We start from the raw sequence: 20,227 nt of genomic DNA on the forward strand, positions 1-20,227 counted from the left end.
AAGTACTTCAACCCTCTGATCTAACCAACAACCTGTTTCTGCTTTGTAGTGCGCCAATCATACTATAAAATTGTATTAAGAGTTTCCCCGCGATGTCTTATAATTTGTTGTAAGATGCTATGATGTATACAAAGTCCCTGCCTTCCCTAAAAATTGTATAAAAAGTACTATAACCCTGGTCTTGGGGCCTCTTAGCGTCATGGGCTGTGGGGGGACCAAGTTCCAGCTTGCAATAAAGACTCCTTTGCTTTTACATTGTTGATGGTCTCTGGTGGTCTTTTGGGTAAGGATTTCCAAATTCAGTTTTACATTTGGTGCATTGGCCGGGAATCCCCCCAAAGCCCACCCAGACGCCTTAACCAAGGAGTCATGAGAAGCCCGGCAAGTAAGTAGAGGCATTGCCATTCTGAAATCATCTGGTATTTGAGTTCCCTGCAGGTTCTGTATTGGGGTTGGCAAGAGGTCTTGGCGGACGTGCTATAAGACAGCCAACGGGGCCAGTGGGAGTTGTCCCTCAGATCTCCTGGGGGGTAAACTATCCACTAGTGCAGAAGCTTGAGTCTGGCACTTTCTGACTGATAGTTTACAGGGTAGGCTATCCACTAGTGCGGGGTCCGGCACTTTCTGACTGATAGTGTACAGGGTAGACTGTCCACTAGTGTGGACATTTGGGCCCATTTGTAGTCCAGCACATTCTGACTGACAGTCTACAATGCACATGCTGTGAACATGTCTTGTCTCAGGGTTCAGTGTTTTGTCTGTGTGTCTTTTGGAATTCTTGGAATGTTTCTCCTCCCAGATTCATCCTGATGCAAGGGCTCAGAGGAGACTGGCTAACACCCCCTTAATATCTGTTTCTCTGTAGCTCCTTCTTTTTTTATGAAACTGCCACTGACCACCTGCAAGTGGCACCAGCAAGATCTGGCCTTAGCCCAGGGGGTCTGAGTACGGGGGAGAACCTGTCAGTCTGAGGGGACAGCCACTAGGAACTTCTTTCCCTTGCCCCAAGATGACTGGGAATTCTCCTCTGCCTTGGAAGGCTCCTGGGTCAATGTTTGCAGGAATCTAAAAGAAAAATCCTCCCGAGGTGAGTAGAGGGGGTCCGAGTCCCCTGGTAAGTGAGTGGTGTTGAGATGTTGCCCCATTCACTGAGACCTGATTTCGTCTTTGTGGCCACTTGTCTGTCTTGTTTACTTTGGTGTGTTTTCTGTTCTATGTTTTCTGAGGTAGGGAAGTTCTGGGTGAGAGTGGCAGGCTCACTCAGCAAACTCTGGATTCAGCTTGAGAACAGCACAGATTTCTGGGGGCCCATTAGTCCCCAACTCAGCCTTTGGTTGTTGTTTTGTCTAGTTCCGTTTTAGAATTGGTACCAGTTTTAAATGTGAATCCTTGGTTTTTGTGTTTATCAGTGTTTTTGATATTTATTTGAACATCTCTGGGGGAATAAAAGTCTCAGCCTCTGGCTGGGCTTGGTCACAGACCTGCTAAGTCTCCCTCCCCCCTTCTTTTGTTACAGCAGCCAAGAGGAGGGGCATGGACAAGCCTCAGGTGCACCTTCTCCTGGTGGAGGCTGCTGGAGAGGTTAGGGTGTAGATAGCAGTGAGCCTGGTCTGGACTTTCAGCTGCTCCAGACAGCTTAACAATTTGTAAAGTGCTTTTGTCAAAATTGGGTAAAAATCAGGCCCGTTCAGTTTCAGGTGACCCCCTCACCCAGCCCTCCTCCAACAGAAGGGATTCAAAAGACTGATTAGTGAAATACCTTGCTAAACAAGCAAGCCCTGGAAAAATGAAGCTCAACAAAGGTACTTCGTTTAAAAGAAATATTGTCTTAAAATTTTTTAAAAAACTTTAGAAAATGTACGTACAACTGATTTTGATTTTTTGTGTGCTTTAAGATCTGTGTGAGTGTTTTGTATGTGTTTATGAACATGTTCAAGGTAATAGTTGTCAGCATGCTGTAACAATGGGAGAGTTTAAGTTTAAAATTCAAAAGGTTATGAGGTTTGGACATAACCAAAAATTTTAAGGAATCTTCACATTGTTTTTAACGGTTTTTAAAAGATTCTTTAACTTAAAAATTAGAAAATCTGGTGTTGAGTTCTAATTTTATTCCCTTGTGGTCAGAGAGAATGCAAGGTTTCTGAATTTGGACAAGTTTGCTTTGTGGCCTAAAATGTGGTCTATTTTAGAAAATGTTCCATGTGCTGTTGAGAAAAACGTGTATTCTTGTGGAGAGCTGCGGGAGCCACGACCAAAGACAGCCAGGCAGTAAGGCGTGGCCACAAAAGCAACATTGTAGCTCCTTGGTAAGATGGCGCTGGCTCCCGCCTTCTGTCTTCCCGGTGACAAGTGCTCTCTGTAAAAACAACTCCTTATATGGCTATGACTTGGTTCCTAGTTTGCTTCCGTGTTTGCGACCCTATCGGTATATGCCAAGTGGTGCTTCAGGATTGGCCATCCAGGAGACTTATAACCAGAGCGTGGGGGCGGGGGGGGGGGGACAGAGAAGCAGGAAGAAGCGGGCAGAAGAAGCAGGAGAGAAGATGTTGTAAAAGGTCCTGAATAAACCACATTGAGAAGAATCCCGGGTCGCGTCTTCCTTGCTGGTCCAGGTGGTCGCGACATATTCTTATGCTGCTGGGTGAAATTTTCGGCAGATGTCTGTTAAATCTAGTTCATCTTTGCAGTTGTTTAGATCTGCGGTTTCTTTGTTGAGTTTTTGCTGAGTTGATCTATCTAGTTGGGAAAGTGGTGTGTTAAAATCCCCAACAATTAATGTCTTTGGATCTATGTAGGATTTGAAGGAAAGTAGTGTTTCTTGGATAAATTTGGGTGCTCCGTTGTTTGGTGAATAGATATTTAGAATTGTAATATCCTCCTGAAGGAGAGATCCCTCAATTAGTATGTAGTGACATTCTTTGCCTCTTCTCACGAATTTTAATTTGAAGTCTATTTTATCTGATATTAGGATTGCAATTCCTGCCTGTTTATGGGGGCCATATCACCTTGCACCAGAATCAACTCCAAATGGATCAAAGACCTCGATTCAAAGCAGACACTCTGAAAACATTACAGGATGCAATAGGAGAAACGCTAGGTCTCCTTGGCACAGGCTGAAATTTTTTTTTTTAATTTAATTTTATTTTATTTGAGAACATACTGTACAGAGGGGCTACAATTACATGGGCAGGATGATGCATACATTTCTTACCAAGCATTGCAGCCTCCTCCTTTGTTTACCCTTCACCTCCCTTCCCCGCCTCCCCCCTCCCCCCACCCAATTATACCCCCTCCCCCCCCCCCACACCGACATTGTAAAGCTGGTTTTGACATGACATTTTGTACTTCTCATTGTTGCAACAGGTCCACCTGAATCCTTAAACAACTTGTTTGTCCCCATCTCCTCAACATGTTATACTGACATCAAATATAGTGAAAGCAGGGATTACACTGTGGGGGAGGGACATACAAAGCAACAAAGAAATAATCTTATAAATGCGTTAGAAACACATGCATGAAAGAAACGAAAACATTAAAATACATATTTAAGGGTTCATTTTCCTAACATCACATTATCTGACCTTTTCCGCTTGACTCATACCTATACTATATATTGCAAATAAGGGAAACCATGGGAACTATGCTTCTTTGGGCCTGGCTTACTTCACTTAATATAATTTTTTCCAAACCTTTCCATTTCCTAACAAATGGGGAAATGTCATTCTTTCTGATGGAGGCATAGAATTCCATTGTGTATATATACCACATTTTCTTGATCCATTCATCTACTGAGGGGCATCTGGGTTGGTTCCATATCTTAGCTATGGTAAATAATGCTGCAATAAACATAGTTGTGCTGGTAGCTTTAGTGTGGTCTTGTTTGTAAACATTTGGGTAAATGCCCAAAAGTGGGATTGCTGGATCATAGGGGAGATCTATGTGAAGTCTTTTGAGGAACCTCCATACTGCTTTCCAAAGTGGTTGAACAAGTTTACATTCCCACCAACAATGAAGTAAGGTTCCTTTCTGTCCACATCCCCTCCAGCATCTGTTGTTGTTAGAGTTCTTGATTTTTGCTGTTCTAACTGGAGTGAGGTGATATCTCAATGTTGTTTTGATTTGCATTTCTTTTATTGCTAGGGATGTTGAACATTTCTTCATGTGTCTATTGGCTATCCTTCTTTCTTCTTCAGAGAAGCTTCTCTTTAAGTCTTTCGCCCACTTATTTATTGGGCAGTTGTTTCTTTGAGGATTTGTTGTTGGGTGGTTTAATTTTTTGAGTTCCAAGTATATTTTAGATATGAGACCCTTGTCCGTTGTATGGCTAGTAAAGATCTTCTCCCAATCGGTGGGCTTTCTATTGATCTTGCCAGCTATGTCATTTGCCCTGCAGAAGCTCTGCAATCTTATGCAATCCCATTTGTCTAACCTTTCTTTGATTTGTTGTGCTTCCGGATCTCTATTCAGAAAATTTCGGCCTGAGCCAAGGAGACCTAGGGTTTCTCCTATTCCATCCTGTAATGTTTTCAGAGTGTCTGCTTTGAGTTCAAGGTCTTTGATCCATTTGGAGTTGATTCTGGTGCAGGGTGATATATAAGGATCTAGCTTTTGTTTTCTACATGTAGTTCACCAATTTTGCCAGCACCATTTACTGAAGAGGCTGTCTTTCTTCCATTCTATTGTTTTAGCTTCCTTATCGAAGATTAGATAGCTATAGGTCTGTAGGTTCATTTCTGGGTTTTCAATTCTATTCCATTGGTCCTGAGGTCTGTTCTTATGCCAATACCAAGCTGTTTTGATTACTATGGCTTTATAGTAGAGTTTGAAATTTGGTATTGATATTCCTCCAGCAGTGTTCTTTCCGTTGAGGAGCGTTTTTGCTATTCGGGGTCTTTTATTGTTCCATATGAATTTTTGGATTGCCTCTACTATTTCCTTGAAGAATGAGGGTGGAATTTTGATAGGTATCGCGTTGAATTTGTAGATAGCCTTGGGAAGTATTGCCATTTTCACGATGTTAATCTTGCCAATCCAGGAGCATGGGAGGTTTTGCCATTTTTTAAGTTCTGTGTTGATTTCCTTTTTCAAGATTTTAAAGTTTTCATCATAGAGGTCCTTCACTTCTTTGGTTAAGTTAATTCCTAGGTATTTTATTTTTTGTGGGGCTATTACAAATGGAGTTGCTTTCCTAATTTCAGCCACACTTTTCTCATTGTTGGCATATAGAAAAGCCATTGATTTTTGGGGGTTAATTTTATAACCTGCTACTTTGCCAAAGTTTTGAATCAGCTTGAGTAATTTGGGAGTGGAGTCTATGGGATTCTTTAAATACAAGATCATGAGGCTGAAAATTTTTTAATAGAGACCCAGAAACACAACAAATCAAAGAAAGGTTGGACAAATGAGATTGCATGAAGTTAGAGAGCTTCTGCATGGCAAAGGACATAGCTAGCAAGATCAATAGAAAGCCTACGGATTGGGAGATCTTCATTACCCATACAATGGACAAGGGTCTCATATCTAATATATACTTAGAACTCAAAAAATTAAATCCCCCGACAACAAATCCTCAAAGAAACAACTGCCCAATAACTAAGTGGGCTAAAGACTTAAAGAGAAACTTCTCTGAAGAGGAAAGAAGGATGGCCAATCAACACTTGAAGAAATGCTCAACCTCTCTTGCCATAAAAGAAATGCAAATCACAACAACATTGAGATACCACCTCACTCCAGTTAGAATGGCTGAAATCAAGAACTCTAAAAACAACAGATGCTGGAGGGGATGTGGACAGAAGGGAACCTTACTGCATTGTTGGTGGTCATGTAAAGTTGTTCAACCACTTTGGAAAGTAGTATGGAGGTTCGTCAAAAGACTCCACATAGAGCTCCCATATGACCCAGCAATCACACTTTTGGGCATTTACCCAAAAGTATACAAACAAGACCACCAGCACGACTATGTTTATTGGAGCACTATTTACTATAGCTAAGTTATGGAACCAACCCAGATGCCCCTCAGTAGATGAATGGGTCAAGAAAATGTGGTATATATACACAATGGAATTCTATGACTCCATCAGAAAGAATGACATTGCCCCATTTGTTAGGAAGTTGAAAGACTTGGAAAAAATTATATTAAGTGAAGTAAGCGAAGCCCAAAAAGAAACATAGGTCCCATGGTTTCCCTTATTTGCAATATCTAGTATATGTCTGAGTCAAGCAGAAAAGGTCAGATCAGGTGATGTTAGGAAAATGAACTCTAAGATATGTATTCAAATGTGTTTTTTTCTTTCATGCATTTGTTTCTAATGCGTTTATAAGATTATTTCTTTGTTGCTTTGTATGTCCCTCCCCCACAGTATAACCCCTGCTTTCACTGTATTTGATGTCGGTATAATTTGTGGAGGGGAAGGGGAAAAACAAGTCGTTTAAATAAGGATACAGGTGGACCCTTTGCAACAATGAAAAGTACAAGTTTTCATGTGGAAAACCAACTTTACAACTTTGTTGCGGGGGGAGGGGCGGGAAGGATTGGGTGGGGGGGTGGGGGGAGGCTGGGAAGGGATGGAAAGGGGAAACAAAGAGGAGGCTACAATGCTTGATAAGAAATGTACTCATTATCTTGCCCATCTAATTGTAACCCCTCTGTACAGTATTTTCACAATAAAAATAAATAAAAATTAAAAAATTAGAAATCGTATTTTAAAATCTAATATTTTAAAATGCATAAGGCTGTTTATACTGTAATCAAGATATCTGGCTTAACACAAATACATTGGCTGTTTGGAATTTAGTTCCTTGGCTAAAATTTGGGGATAAATATTAGAAATTTAAGTGTAAAGGTTAGTTTAACACTGTCAAAGATGTTACCTGTTCTGTCTGTCTAAAACTGTGTCTTTCATTCGAGAACCAAGAGATAAGAAAAGGGAAAACTTAGAAACCAACAGAAGACCTGTCTTTAGGGGTGAGGAGTGAACAGGCAGAAGCGCAGTTCAGCTGGTCATGTATGGTGGGACAGGCCCTGAGGAAGTCCACAGATAATGGGACAGGCCCTGGAAGGAGTCCATGCATGGTGAAAGGGGGCAAACTGGCACAAAGGCAGTTCACCTAACACTAAAGAGTTGGCTTAGGTACGTGCCCATTCCATAGGAGGGGCCAAGTGGCCCATCTTTGTTCTGTCCCTTTTCCCTACAGATTGACACTGGAAACATGATTGTTAAAATGAGTGATGTGATGATCTGATTAGTATTGCTAAAACTGCCCCTTGGACTTAAAAAAAGGATTAAAAAGTTTATTTGTATAATGTGATTTGCTTTCAATGATGTTCTACAAGTAGTATATGTTTCTAAAAGTCATAAGGGTGTTATGTCTAGCTTCTTGGTACAGTGATGGTGATTGTAATTCTTGCATTAAGGAAAAATTGACATTTAAGTTTAAAAGTTTTAGTGTGTATCTGTTTTAAAACAAGCAGCCAAGAGACAATGAATGACACTTTGCCTCAAGATTTTAAGAGATTTTTTAAAATGCAACTAAAAACTAATGTATAGAATATTAAAAAGGAGATTAATAGGAGGCTTAAAAATTAGGAATGGATTTTTGGATATAAAGTTTAAGAGTAAAATTGTTAATATTTGCCTCAAAGTGCACAAAGGAAAAATTAGGATTACCAAAATAATTGCTATTCTAGTTTGCTCTTAAAGGTTTTTTTAAACAGTTTCCAGCAAGCCCAGAGCAAAGTACAAAGGATTCTTACAAGTTTGTTAGATGTAATTTTGGCTTTTATAAGTTCCAGGTAAGAGCATGCTTAAAAGCTACTTCTATGTTGACCACCTTGTTGCTTTTAATTGGAATAAAGTGGCCTTCTATAAGACTCATTGATCTGCAAACTAGTTCGAAGTCAGCCCAGGGAAGAAAAAGGTCCCTGTGAGACTGTCACCTCTAATCATCCAGCAGAGTGCTGAACGAGCAAGCAGAGTTGCTTTGGGACTCAAAGTGGCAGAGTGCTAACCTTGAGCTGTAGAGCTGAGGGACAGCACTCAGGCCCTGAGTTCAAGTTCAGGACCAACTAAGGGAAATGCCAATGAGGCATTTTTTCCAGTGTGGAGAAGACACTCCTGGAACGAAAGCAATGGTGGAGCATCCAGAGGTAGTAAGCCACTGCTTGGATGGCAGAAATGTCAGATCCTAGAGTCATTTGTGCATGGCCCTTCAAGAATTGATCAGAGCCAGGAGGTCATGCGAAGACAGTTTGTAAGCATGCCTAATGTCCATGACTATTTACCTCGTAAGGGACAGGAACTTGCCATCCTGTGACAGTAGTAAAAAGCTAAAGTTATAAAATGTGGGGGATAGTTTAAATCCCAACCCTTGTATGTGCCAAAAATTCTAATTGGCAATAATTTTTGAGCTGACACCAGCTACATGAAATTCATCTCCTCAGGAAAAAGTTTGTAAACCTGTAAGTGTGTTTCTATTGATATCTCTCTGAAGGTCTGCATAAGTAACTGGGGCATCATTAGAGACCACATTCCTAAGCCATCCAGAAAGATGCTTTTGCAAACCAGAAGGCTTGTTTACAAGCTACACTGCTGTAGCCAGAGAAAAGGTTTGTGCATTTGCCAAAAGTTAAAATATTGTTCTTTGTAAAATAGGCTAAGGTTATAGGTTCCTGGCTAGGTAGGATCAACACCCCTGAGTCAGCTTAAAGAAGTTACAGAAGATGAATATTCACCCATCTTCTGCTTTTAAGAACAAGGGACCAGAGTCACTTTAAAAAGTTGTGTCCAAATAGACAGAAGGAAAAGGCATGGGAAATAGTTCAGGCCTGAGCCCTCTATATCTGCCTAGAAAATCAGCCTTATTAAAAGAACTATCTAGTTTAAAAAGTTGTCATCTTGGTAAATTGTCGTGGGCTATTGTCTAAATAGTCTTAAAAACTAGTGGGGTCACAGCCTGCCTAGCCTATGCAATGTATCCTTAACCAGTCTGTGTAGGAATTTGCAGCCCAGCAGGAGGTGTGACAGTCCCTTGAAGCCACTGAAAGACCCTGCTGCTGCTGCTACAGCTTGACAGTCCCCTGGAAGAAATCTACATTGTTACCCTGACCACCTCCACTGTGAAAAAAGTAGAGTGAACTGCCTGATTCCATCACCTGAGACTGCATCCTGGTTGAAAGCTGCTAAAACTAAGATCTTGTGGGACATTCTTTTGGGTGATATCCAGAAACCTTCTCTATTCCCACAGTGGATATTGGGGGCAAGGATATCACTGGCTTGCTTGCCTTAGGCACTTCAGTGCATAGTGACTGAAAATCCACTCTATAGTCACAGCCAAGTTTGGCTCTGGTATGGTAATAACCTGAGTTTGTTTTCAATACAGGTAGTAATGAGACCCAGCCCTGCTCTTAGACTTAAAATCTAGCAAGTTTCTGCATCCCAGTGGTGACTTGAGGCTGCTCTGAGATAACTTGGTTCTGCAAGCCAAAGGAAAAATGGGCATTTTAAAACTCTAGCCACAAAGAAGTTCAAGGAATTGCAAACAAGAGGAGGGTAGTAAAGAAAGCCTTGGGAAAGGAATTGGGAAAAAATTAGTATCCTCTTTGGATAAAAAAGGATTTGAAAAGTAAGGATTGTCTTAAAACATTAAGTCATTGGAGTAAAGAAGACAAACCTCAGACAGTTTAAGTATGTAGTAAATGGTATGAATATGTCTTAATATTGGAGCTTCATGAGTACTGCTGGTATAAAATTAAGTTAACTGATATACAGAGTCAGGACTGGTGGAAAAAAATGTAAGGGCCTTTGGTACTGTTAATTTTGTTACTCACAGTCGGGTCCAGTGTTGTAAACCGGCTAGGGATGTTTGTTAGAAAACGCATTAACACTGTACAGCTGATGATCTTAAAGGCTCAATATCATCTGGTACCCAATGGAGAACATGATGTGTGCCCATAAGGACCATGATTGGCCCTTAAGGCCTATCAGAAAGGGGGAAATGAGGAGCCTGAGGCCTGAGTGACTCCATCTTGAGCTAGATGTCATCTTCTGAAGTATGAGTTATGCAGCTGACCATGAGCCCAGCCTGGGAATGAACAGAAGAAGCAATTCCCTGGCAACTGGGAACATAAACTATCCTTGGGGAAACCGCAGGCAGGCAGGTGCTGGAGGGCATGGTGACCCCCGCAGTCAGGCCACAGGTGGTGTTTGTTTATAAAAGGAGCCCTGCAGTTTAGCAAGTGTGTCCTTGAGACTCCCTGTGGTGCAAGCCAACCAGTTTAAAGTACTTCAACCCTCTGATCTAACCAACAACCTGTTTCTGCTTTGTAGTGCGCCAGTCATACTATAGAATTGTATTAAGAGTTTCCCTGCGATGTGTTATAATTTGTTGTAAGATGCTATGATGTATACAAAGTCCCTGCCTTCCCTAAAAATTGTATAAAAAGTACTATAACCCTGGTCTTGGGGCCTCTTAGCGTCATGGGCTGCTGCCATGTATGTGGTGGGACCAAGTTCTAGCTTGCAATAAAGACTCCTTTGCTTTTACATTGTTGATGGTCTCTGGTGGTCTTTTGGGTAAGGATTTCCAAATTCGGTTTTACACTGTCTTTCTTCCATCCTGTTTCTGGCTCCCTTATCAAAGATTATGTGCCTGTAGGAGTGGATTCATTTCTGGATCTTCAATTCTGTTGTATTGATGGAATTCTGTGCTTCTATCGGAAAGAATGGCACTACCCCATTCCTGAGGAATTGGAAAAACTGGAAAAAATGATATTAAGTGAAATAAGCCAGATCCAATTAAATATATACTGCATGATTTTCCTCATTTATAATAACTAGAATATGCCCATAAATCTAAAGTTAATCCAGTATGTAGTAAAAGACAAATAATTATACTTGGGCATGAATAACTAACAGCAATCTAAGCATTCACATGGTGAAAACAAGGGCAGCTATTTTTAGGAGAGGATCACAATGGCTCAATACCTATGTACATATGACCATATTGCAATGAACTCTAAGAATCAATCATGCATATGAAATACATATATCTGTATATAATTTAATAGATGTCATAAAATAACCGACTTCCCTGTAATCTCAAAGCAAAATTGTAGGTTTAGAAGATAAAATTGAGGAATGTTTTCAAAACAAAAACTAAAATATATAGAGGAAAAAGTGGGAGAGAAAAGATAAGATGAAAAGTAGAGTAGCTATCTATTGAAGAATTCATAAAAAATTTCCAAAACTATACAAGAGAGCTGGGGTACAGCTCAGTTGTAGGACTAGACTAATATATACAAAGCCATGGGTTCAATCTCCAAGAAGGCATAATAAGGTAATAAATAGTAATAATAAAATAATTACTTGAAATAAATGCTTTCATGTTAGAGAGGCCTGATTCTTAAAACAGTATACAAATTACTCTCAATTCTTGTATCCAATGACATAAAACCACAAGAATGAAGAGGAAATAGTTTTCCTTTTCTATCCTTTCATTTAGTTTTCTGTTTTCTTCTTTTCTTTTTTCCTTTGGCACTACTGGTGCTTGAAGTTGCTAAGGCTCTGACCACTATTTTTCAGATGAGGTCTTACTTCTTGGCCAAGCCTCCTTTGAGCAATAATCTCTTACCTATTCATTTGATGACTGATGATGCTTTTCTTGTGCTTATTTTTCACAACATGTATTTTGCTGGTTTCTAATCGATTTTTTTTTTAACATTAGGTTTTGAGCATTTTATGTAGAGTCTACATTTGAGGCATTCTTCAGGTACAGGATTTGCAAATATGTTATCCTTGACTATGGGTACCCTTCATCATCATTACCACCACCATCATCATCATCACTATTAGTATTACTATTATTAATTTTGTACATGTATGTATGGTCCTGGGGATTGAAATCAGGGCCCCTGAGATTTGTTGCATTTTGTTAACAATTTGCCATTTGAGGGGCTGGGAAGGTGGCTCAATGTAGAGCGCTTGCCTTGCATGCATGAGGCCCTGGGTTCTATTCCTCAGCACCACACAAGCAAAAAAGAAAAAAGCCAGAAGTGGCACTGAGGCTCAAGTGGTAGAGTGCTAGCCTTGAGCTGAAGAGCTGAGGGACAGCACCTAGGCCCAGAGTTCAGGCCCCACGACTGGACCCAAAAAATAAAAAATAAAAAAAAAAATTTACCATTTGAGTCATGCCTCACTTCTGGCTTTTTTGCTGATTAAGCAGAGATAAGATTCTCAGGGACTTTATTTTGTGGGCTGCCTTCAAACAGTAATACTCAAATCACAGCCTAGCTGTGATGAGATACATGAGCACCCTGCTTCTAAATTCTATTCACTATTTGTATACGAGACTAAATTATTTTAGACTTTTATTGAGTTTTATTGAGTTATACTATATCAAGTTTTCCTTTCCAATAATTTTAATGCCATATTTAAGTATTCTTAAATTGTCAAGACATCTTCCTTTGCTTTATATTTACATCACTCTTTTGTTTTATATGCCACTTTCAAAACCTGCTTGAAGATAATATTTGAATAAATTGTTATATTTAAGTCAACGTTCACTTTTTAATTCTCCCCAATACTGTCTAATCTATCACCACTTATTAAAGAGAATGTCATTCCACAAGTGTTTGGTTTTAAACTCTTATTAAATATTCCTTGATAATATGTATGTGGCTCTAATCTGGTGCCGTCCAGACCCATTGAGCTTTATAATCTTTCCTCTACAAATATAACAATTTTACACTAACACCTTTAATATTAGACAGAGAAATATATTCCAGTTTATTTTCTTTTGTCAATGAGTCAAGAGTGCTGGTCAGGTGTTTCAAGAAATTGTCATAAACTTATAAATAAAATTGTGAAGCTGGGCACTGTCAGCTCATGCTTATAATCCTAGCTGCATAGGAGACTGAGATCTGAGGATTGCGGTTCAAAGCCAGCTGGAACAGGAATGTCTGTGAGACTCTTATCTCCAATTAATCACCAGAAATCCAGAAGTGGCACAGTTGCTCAAGTGGTAGAGCACTCACTTTGAGCTGTAGAGCTGAGGGACAGTACCCAGGCCCAGATTTCAAGCCCCAAGAATGACCAAATAAAAGGAGGGGGATGAAGCAGGAGACAATTAAATAACTTTGCTCAAATGTATCCTCCAATCCACAAAAATTATATGTCTGTATTTACTTAGATTTTTGCCTTTATATTCAGCATTTCATAATTTTCAATGATACTGGGTGAACAACACTGAAATACATTTTGACGATGTGTGGAGATTGCACAAAGACATTAACAGAAAACAGTTGAAAAATAAGGGGCAACGGGAATGGAGAAAGACAGAAACAGGTTAATCAGGCCTTTGATCAATATGTGCATGTGCAAAATATTTCAATAAGATTTCTTCGTACAATTAATATGCACCAATTAATAAATATCTTCCAAAGGCATTGGTATTCATGTATGACATAAAGGATAAATACAGATTCTCTGGTGAAATGAAACAAAGATAGACGCGAAAATACATAATTATAGTAATTGTGTAAACGAACTAAGAAATTTGGTCAACATTCTGAGGGCTCATGGTTCATTAGACTAGAAGGCCATTGGTGTCTAAGATAATACTAAAATGTTAGACTTGAGCCTATCTTTAAGAATGCTTAATGCTAAAGTAAAATCAATAAAGGACATGTTTGGCAAATAAAGTAAAATGATCGCTTATGGACAAATGAAAATAATAATATACATATATAGTTATTTGTATATATACACATATAAATATGAAATATGCATAGGTACACATAGTATGTATAGATATACACTTATTTAAAGAGATTTGAATCAGAAATATATTAAGAGCATATTAATGCCAATGAAAAACTTTAACCATCCTGAATATGTTATCCAAAAATCCAAATACATATCTCTGTAATAATATACCAACAACCAAAGAACATATTAAAAGATCATAGCATACCTAGACATTGCATACATATAGAGATTAGTGGAAATAGAAACAACAATAAGATAGCACTGTACAACCACTATGTAGAAACTGGAATCCTTATACATTGTTGCTTAGCACTTAAAATGATATAGTCAGTTTATTAAACATACTGGCAATCTTTAAGATACTACACATCTAGTTGCTCTATTATCCAGCATTTTAAGTCATAGTTTTATATACAAAATAGATTTCAACACATGACCAATGAGACACATGTACAAGAATATAGATAGCAAAACCTTTTACAATAATATATAATAAAATATTGAAATGCCCATTGAGGACATTATATAATTCTATACATGTATACAAAACAATATGGCCTATCTGTCAGAAAAATTTACATGAACTTACTTGGGAAACACTAATATTACATGGGAGAAATGGATAAAATAGACTGCATTTTCTAATTAAATGAGCTTTTTAAAATTGGTACATCTGTAGTGGTAGACTATGAAGTAATGTTTGGTCAAGTGGAGGGTAGGTTGAAATGATGACAGGAAGTGACTACTAATAAATATTGGAGTATTTTGAGGGGGTAGTAATGATAAAATGTTCTAGAACTGAAGGTGATATTCATAGTCCAACTCTTAACTTTCTATGAATCATTGTACTTTATCGAAGAATTACAGATTGCATTTGCATTAACCTTAGGAAAAATTTTAGAATAGTAGTGGGTGAATCTGAGTGTTAATTTAGCATTTAAAATCACAGAATTCTGTAATGCATAAGTTTAGTATGTTGATGAATGAGACTATCAATAAAATACGAATTGTGACATATCCTCTAAGTGACTATATATGACATTGTGAGTCAGTGAATCTTCTACAAAATTATGTAAATTGAGAGATGAGATAGGATTGAGAAGGATGAGAGACAATGATCATCAAGATGCATTGTACTGGGCTAGGAATGTGGCTTAGTGGTAGACTTACTTAGTGGTAGTGAGAAGCCCTGGGTTTGATTCCTCAGTACTACATAAACAAAACAAGCTGGAATTGGTACTGTGACACAAGTTGCAGAGTGCTAGCATGAGGAAAAGAAGCTCAAGGACAGTGCCCATTGTCAAGGCCCTAAGTTCAAGACCCAGGACTGGCAAAAAAAAAAAAAAAGGAAGCATTGTATTAAGACAGGCACTAGCAGCTCATGCCTGTAATCCTAGATACTCAGGAGGCTGAGGATTGAGGTTTGAAGCCAGCCCAGGCAGGAAAGTCCATGAAATTCTTATCTCCAGTGAAATCTGAGAAAAATCTGAAAGTGCTGCTGTTCCTCCAGTGATAGATTTCTAGTGTTCATCCAAAGGAGCTCAGGGTCAGCTCCCAGGCAAAGAGTTCAAACCTCAGGAGAGAAAAAAGGAAAACAAAATAACTCACTAAACACTATTTATAAACTGCCTGTTCAAACAGCAACCCCCAATCACATACTTAAAGTTAATTAAAAATATGATTAGAATAAAATGCAAGTCATTTTAGGGACCAAACATAGATAGAATACAAAGGTTGTTTACAGGGACAAAGTAAATTTTATATCACGCAGTTTGAGTTGAAATTTGTTCTTCAGTCTTATTAAATCATTTGTGAAATTGACAATAGTGCCAATTACAGATTTATTTCCTTGAGGAAAAGGGTGAATTCTGATGTCTTGTCATAGCAAACCATAGTGGTAAATTTTTTGCCTCTTTTTGAAGTATAACTGATATTTTAAAGTAGATTTGCCCTACTATAATATTAATTTAATCAATCATTTCATTAGGGCAATGTTGGTCAGATTTTTTCCAGTAAATCTTATCCCTTATAATAAATGAGAACATGCTGTGTCAGTCTCCTATTAATATGACAAAATCGTTTATGAAATCAACTTAAAAGGTGGAAAGATTAGTCTTGGCTTCTGATTTTATACATTTCAGTTTATGTTTCTTATCCTCATTGCTTTGGGTTGACACAGTACCCATGTCAGGAACATGTGATGGAGTATGTATATTCGTGGAAGCCAGGAAGAAAAGAAGAGGAGGAATAGGAGTGGGAGAGGGAGAAAGAGGGGTAGAGAGAGAGGGAGAAGGAAAATGAGAAGGAGACAGAGAAGAAAAAGAAGGAAGAATAGGAAAGGACTTTGATCTTAACGTCCTCTGATCACAAGTTCTCAGTGACCAAATCTCTACAGCTGTGCCCACTTGAAAAGGTTCACCACCTCTTTATGGCAACATAGTGAAAACTAATTATTAATCCCAATCCTTTATGATTTCAGATTTAATTTCTAGAATGGTGGGTAGATATTTCTGTACAATTGTGATAACTTCTGTTCCTAAGTATTTACTTCAATTAATCAGAGGAGCTATTTGGCATGGAGTTGGTTTGGTTATACAATTGCTGGAGAGATGAATGAAATATTTAGACTGCAAATACATTTTATTTAACAGATAAGGAAGCTTCAAGAGATTTCATTTTTGATCTTCAAAAATGACTATTTCATCTAACTCATAATGACTTGAATTTTTCATAATTTTATGGCATTATATTCAAGTTTTTTGTCATTTATAGTGAGGTTCATTCTTTCTAGTTGAAGGAAAAATGAATACTATAACTTCTATAGAGAGTAGGTATAATATGAATTTCCTGCCATTCAATAATGTTATATTCAAATATATAGGAATAATTGGATAAGTCATAGAATATTTTGCTTTAGTTAGCTTATATTGAGATTGATTCAATTTCTAAAAATCAGTGTTGACATAAAACATATGAAATTCAGTGTTTCTCTGAAATGACTTGGTACTCAAATCTCAGAAATACATGACCAGTAACTAAGATTTCTGCATATTCAAAAAAATGTATGAATCTAAATTTTTATGTCAAAAAAGTTTAGGGTAAAAAGAATAGAAAATCATGTAGCTGCAATAGATAAAATTTAAAGTTAATGACAAATTGCTTCAGTCAGCCTGATAGATCCTATTGATTTTAGCTTACATGAGACATTTGATTAATGATCCTTTTGTCGCTTTTGAATAATAGAGTATTCAATTTGTCCAAAGATTCTGTCATTGAAACCTTTAGTGCATATTTTTTCATAAAAATGAAAAGTATTTTTCCACAGTACAGGTTCAGATTTAATAACTAAATAAATATCTAAATGTTAATTTGTTAAATTGACCTCTGGAATTCAAATAATAAGAAATTTATTTTATTCTTAGATATATTATATCTGTGCTGAATATGAGTGTCTCAAGCTTCTAATCCTTGCTATTCTGGAAGCTGGACTTCAAAGCCAGCCTTGGCAAGAAAGTTTGTGAGACACATCTCAATTAATCACACACACACACACACACACACACACACACAGAAAGCCAGAAGTGGAGTTGTGGATCAAATGTTAGGGCACTATCCTTGAGTGAATAAAAGTAAAGGATAGGCCTTGAGTTCAAATCACAAGAACAAAACACTCACACACACACACACACACACACACACACTCTCTCTCTCTCACACACACACACACAGACATGTACAATATTATGTCTAAATTCTTATTTTAGTTTGAAGAAATAAACAATGACATGAAAAGTAATATTTGTTACATATCCTGCATTTTTGTGAAGTGCTTTTTAGTGGTTTTTAGTTTTTTTGTTTTAAGATATAGCTTAGGTTATTAAAATTAATATTAATCTATTTAATAGTTATAATTCCTCATAACACATTGGAGTAAAACATTTGGTATTTTTTCTATAGTGTTAAGAAGTATTCTGAGTAAAAAAAAGAAATGAAGAATGGAAGAAAAAAGAAAGAAAGAAACAAAGAAACAAGAAAGAGAAAGAAAGAAGAGAGAAAGAGAGACGTAGGGATGGAGGGAAGGAGGGAGGAAGGAAAGAAGAAAAGAAGGAAGGAAGGAAGGAAGGGACAAAAACAATTTAATTTATAAAATCTGATATTTAGCAGAACATAAATTTCATGTATGTTAACTCTTTAGTAAATGCAAGGTTTCAATTGCCACTTCTCTGCATGTTCTCTATGCATGAATGAAACCAACAAATGAGGGATCATAAATAACCACCTGAATCTGTTTGCATCTGTAGTAAATATGTACACAAATCTTTTTCTCATTTTTTATACATCATTAAATAACTATTTGCAAACAATTTACATTTAGTTATAAATATTCTAAAAATTGATGTAACCAAAGGATGTCAATGTATTATATAATGTGAACTCTGGTATTTATAATGCTAATAATATTACATTCTTCATGTTATATTAATTATAACAATTACATTATGTATTTTTTCAGAGAAATTAGCATCCTCTAATTTTGGTGTCTGTGGGAGTCCTAATAGCAGACGGTAATTAAAATCAAAGGAGATCTGTATTTCTGAAAGCAATTAACTCATTGGAGATTGTTCAAATACATCAGAAGGGCCTTAGAAATATTGCACCATGTTTACATGATTACCTATGATGTGATTCAAGAGCCACTAAACAATCGTACTTCACTTTGCCATTACTATAATTATTCCCATTGTTAAGAAGAATCATTCACATAATTTACACGATATAGGTTTGTCCTTAAGTTATTATTTCTTATGAAATAATATCCAAATGATACACTACACTAAGAGTTAAAGCAAAAGTTGCAAAATATATTGGACGATGTAACTACTTCCAGATACACATTTTGAAATTGTATTCCCTGTCTGGTGACATTAGAATCAACTTTTCAGAGATGACCCTGAAATAATGATCCTGATAAAAGAAGCCCAATATAACTACTCTGCCATGTGAACATCCAGCAAATAAATTATAATGAACCAGAAAGTAGACCCCCCATAAGACAAGGAATTGCTTTGAATAACCATTTTTATAACCAATGTTCAAGCTTCTAGAGTATGGGTAATATACTCCTGATGTTTTTAAGCCACTTACATTGAAGTATTCTCTTATAGCAGCCCAATAGCTGACAAAAAGCAAAGGAATTTTTATTTAAATTTCAAATTTTCAGAAAAAAGATTCATAATGTTTTATTATTGGAATTTGATTCTCCAAACCTCCAGGTTAAAAATATTTTTAAATGGGAATTGACTTGAGGTTAAACTCTCTATTCAACAATCATAATTAAATTTTTGAATATTTTAATATCTTTAACTACTTGTACAAAGGAGTTGCCATTCACTGAAACAGTTTATGGATACAGAGCATCTTGATCAATTTCACCCATTTCAACATTCTCATCCATCCCTCCCAATCAAGCCCAGTCTTTACGTATCTCAATATTATGTTATGTATGGAATTACTTGCCATTTAACAAAGCAGTTTATGTGTACAATGCACCTGGAAATGTGTTACCACTAGAACATCTTCACCCCAATTTCACACTACCCCTTGCTTTGTATATTTCAATTCTGGGAAGTATGCAATGGTTTCTTGCCTCTCCTTTTCCCCTTCAATTTCCTACCCCTCTCACATTGCCCCCCACTGTCCTCTCTTGCACTACACATTTACTGGCATTTATTTTGTTGGGCTTTGACTTAATCTTTTAAGAGAATGATATTTTCACACTACATAGACTCTGACACTTCAGATAATTCATTTGTATCTGTTTGCATACCATCCAGTATGTTTAATAAATGTTTATAAATTTACATTTAGAAGCAGCTGCTATCTACCACAAGTGAGGAAACCTAAGTTTCTCTGGGTGCAGTTAATTTCACTTAACATTATTATTTCTGCGTGTTTCATTTTCCTTAAGAATGGTACAATATTATTGTCTCTGATGGATGAATGGAATTTGAATATTTATGTGTATATATGTATGTATACATACATACATACATACTTGTAAATAGCGATTAATAAAAGCATATATGTCATATAAATATAATTGTTTTTTATCATTAAGTCAATTCAGGGATTAAGGTGTGATAACTTATAATGTTGCTTTCTATTTAATAATGCTCTTTATTTTAACATTAAAGTTGTAAGTAACACAATTCAAGTCCTAGTGAAATTTGTTTTTTTGTTTTTGTTTTTGTTTTTTTTTTGTCGGTCATGGGGCTTGAACTCTGGGCCTGGGCGCTGTCCCTCAGCTCTTCAGCTCAAGGCAAGCGCTCTACCATGTGAGCTACAGCACCACTTCCGGTTTTCTAGTGGTTTATTGGAGATAGGAGTCTCACGGTCTTTCCTGCCTGGGCTGGCTTTGAACCGCGATCCTCAGATCTCAGCTTCCTGAGTAGCTAGGATTACAA

The 20,227-nt window shown here is 37.3% G+C and overlaps 1 long non-coding RNA gene across 1 annotated transcript; it reads left to right on the forward strand.

Annotated features, from left to right (window-relative positions):
- Positions 1-946: 946 nt before the first annotated feature.
- LOC138827086 (uncharacterized) lies at positions 947-2,412 on the forward strand. Its single transcript, XR_011371950.1, has 3 exons — positions 947-1,087; positions 1,517-1,802; positions 2,190-2,412. It is a non-coding gene; the product is annotated as an uncharacterized lncRNA (long non-coding RNA).
- The last annotated feature ends 17,815 nt before the right edge of the window (positions 2,413-20,227 follow it).

This window comes from Dipodomys merriami, unplaced genomic scaffold (genome assembly GCF_024711535.1).
Source record: "Dipodomys merriami isolate MVZ:Mamm:240054 unplaced genomic scaffold, mDipMer1.0.p SCAF_150, whole genome shotgun sequence".
Classification (NCBI taxonomy): domain Eukaryota; kingdom Metazoa; phylum Chordata; class Mammalia; order Rodentia; family Heteromyidae; genus Dipodomys; species Dipodomys merriami.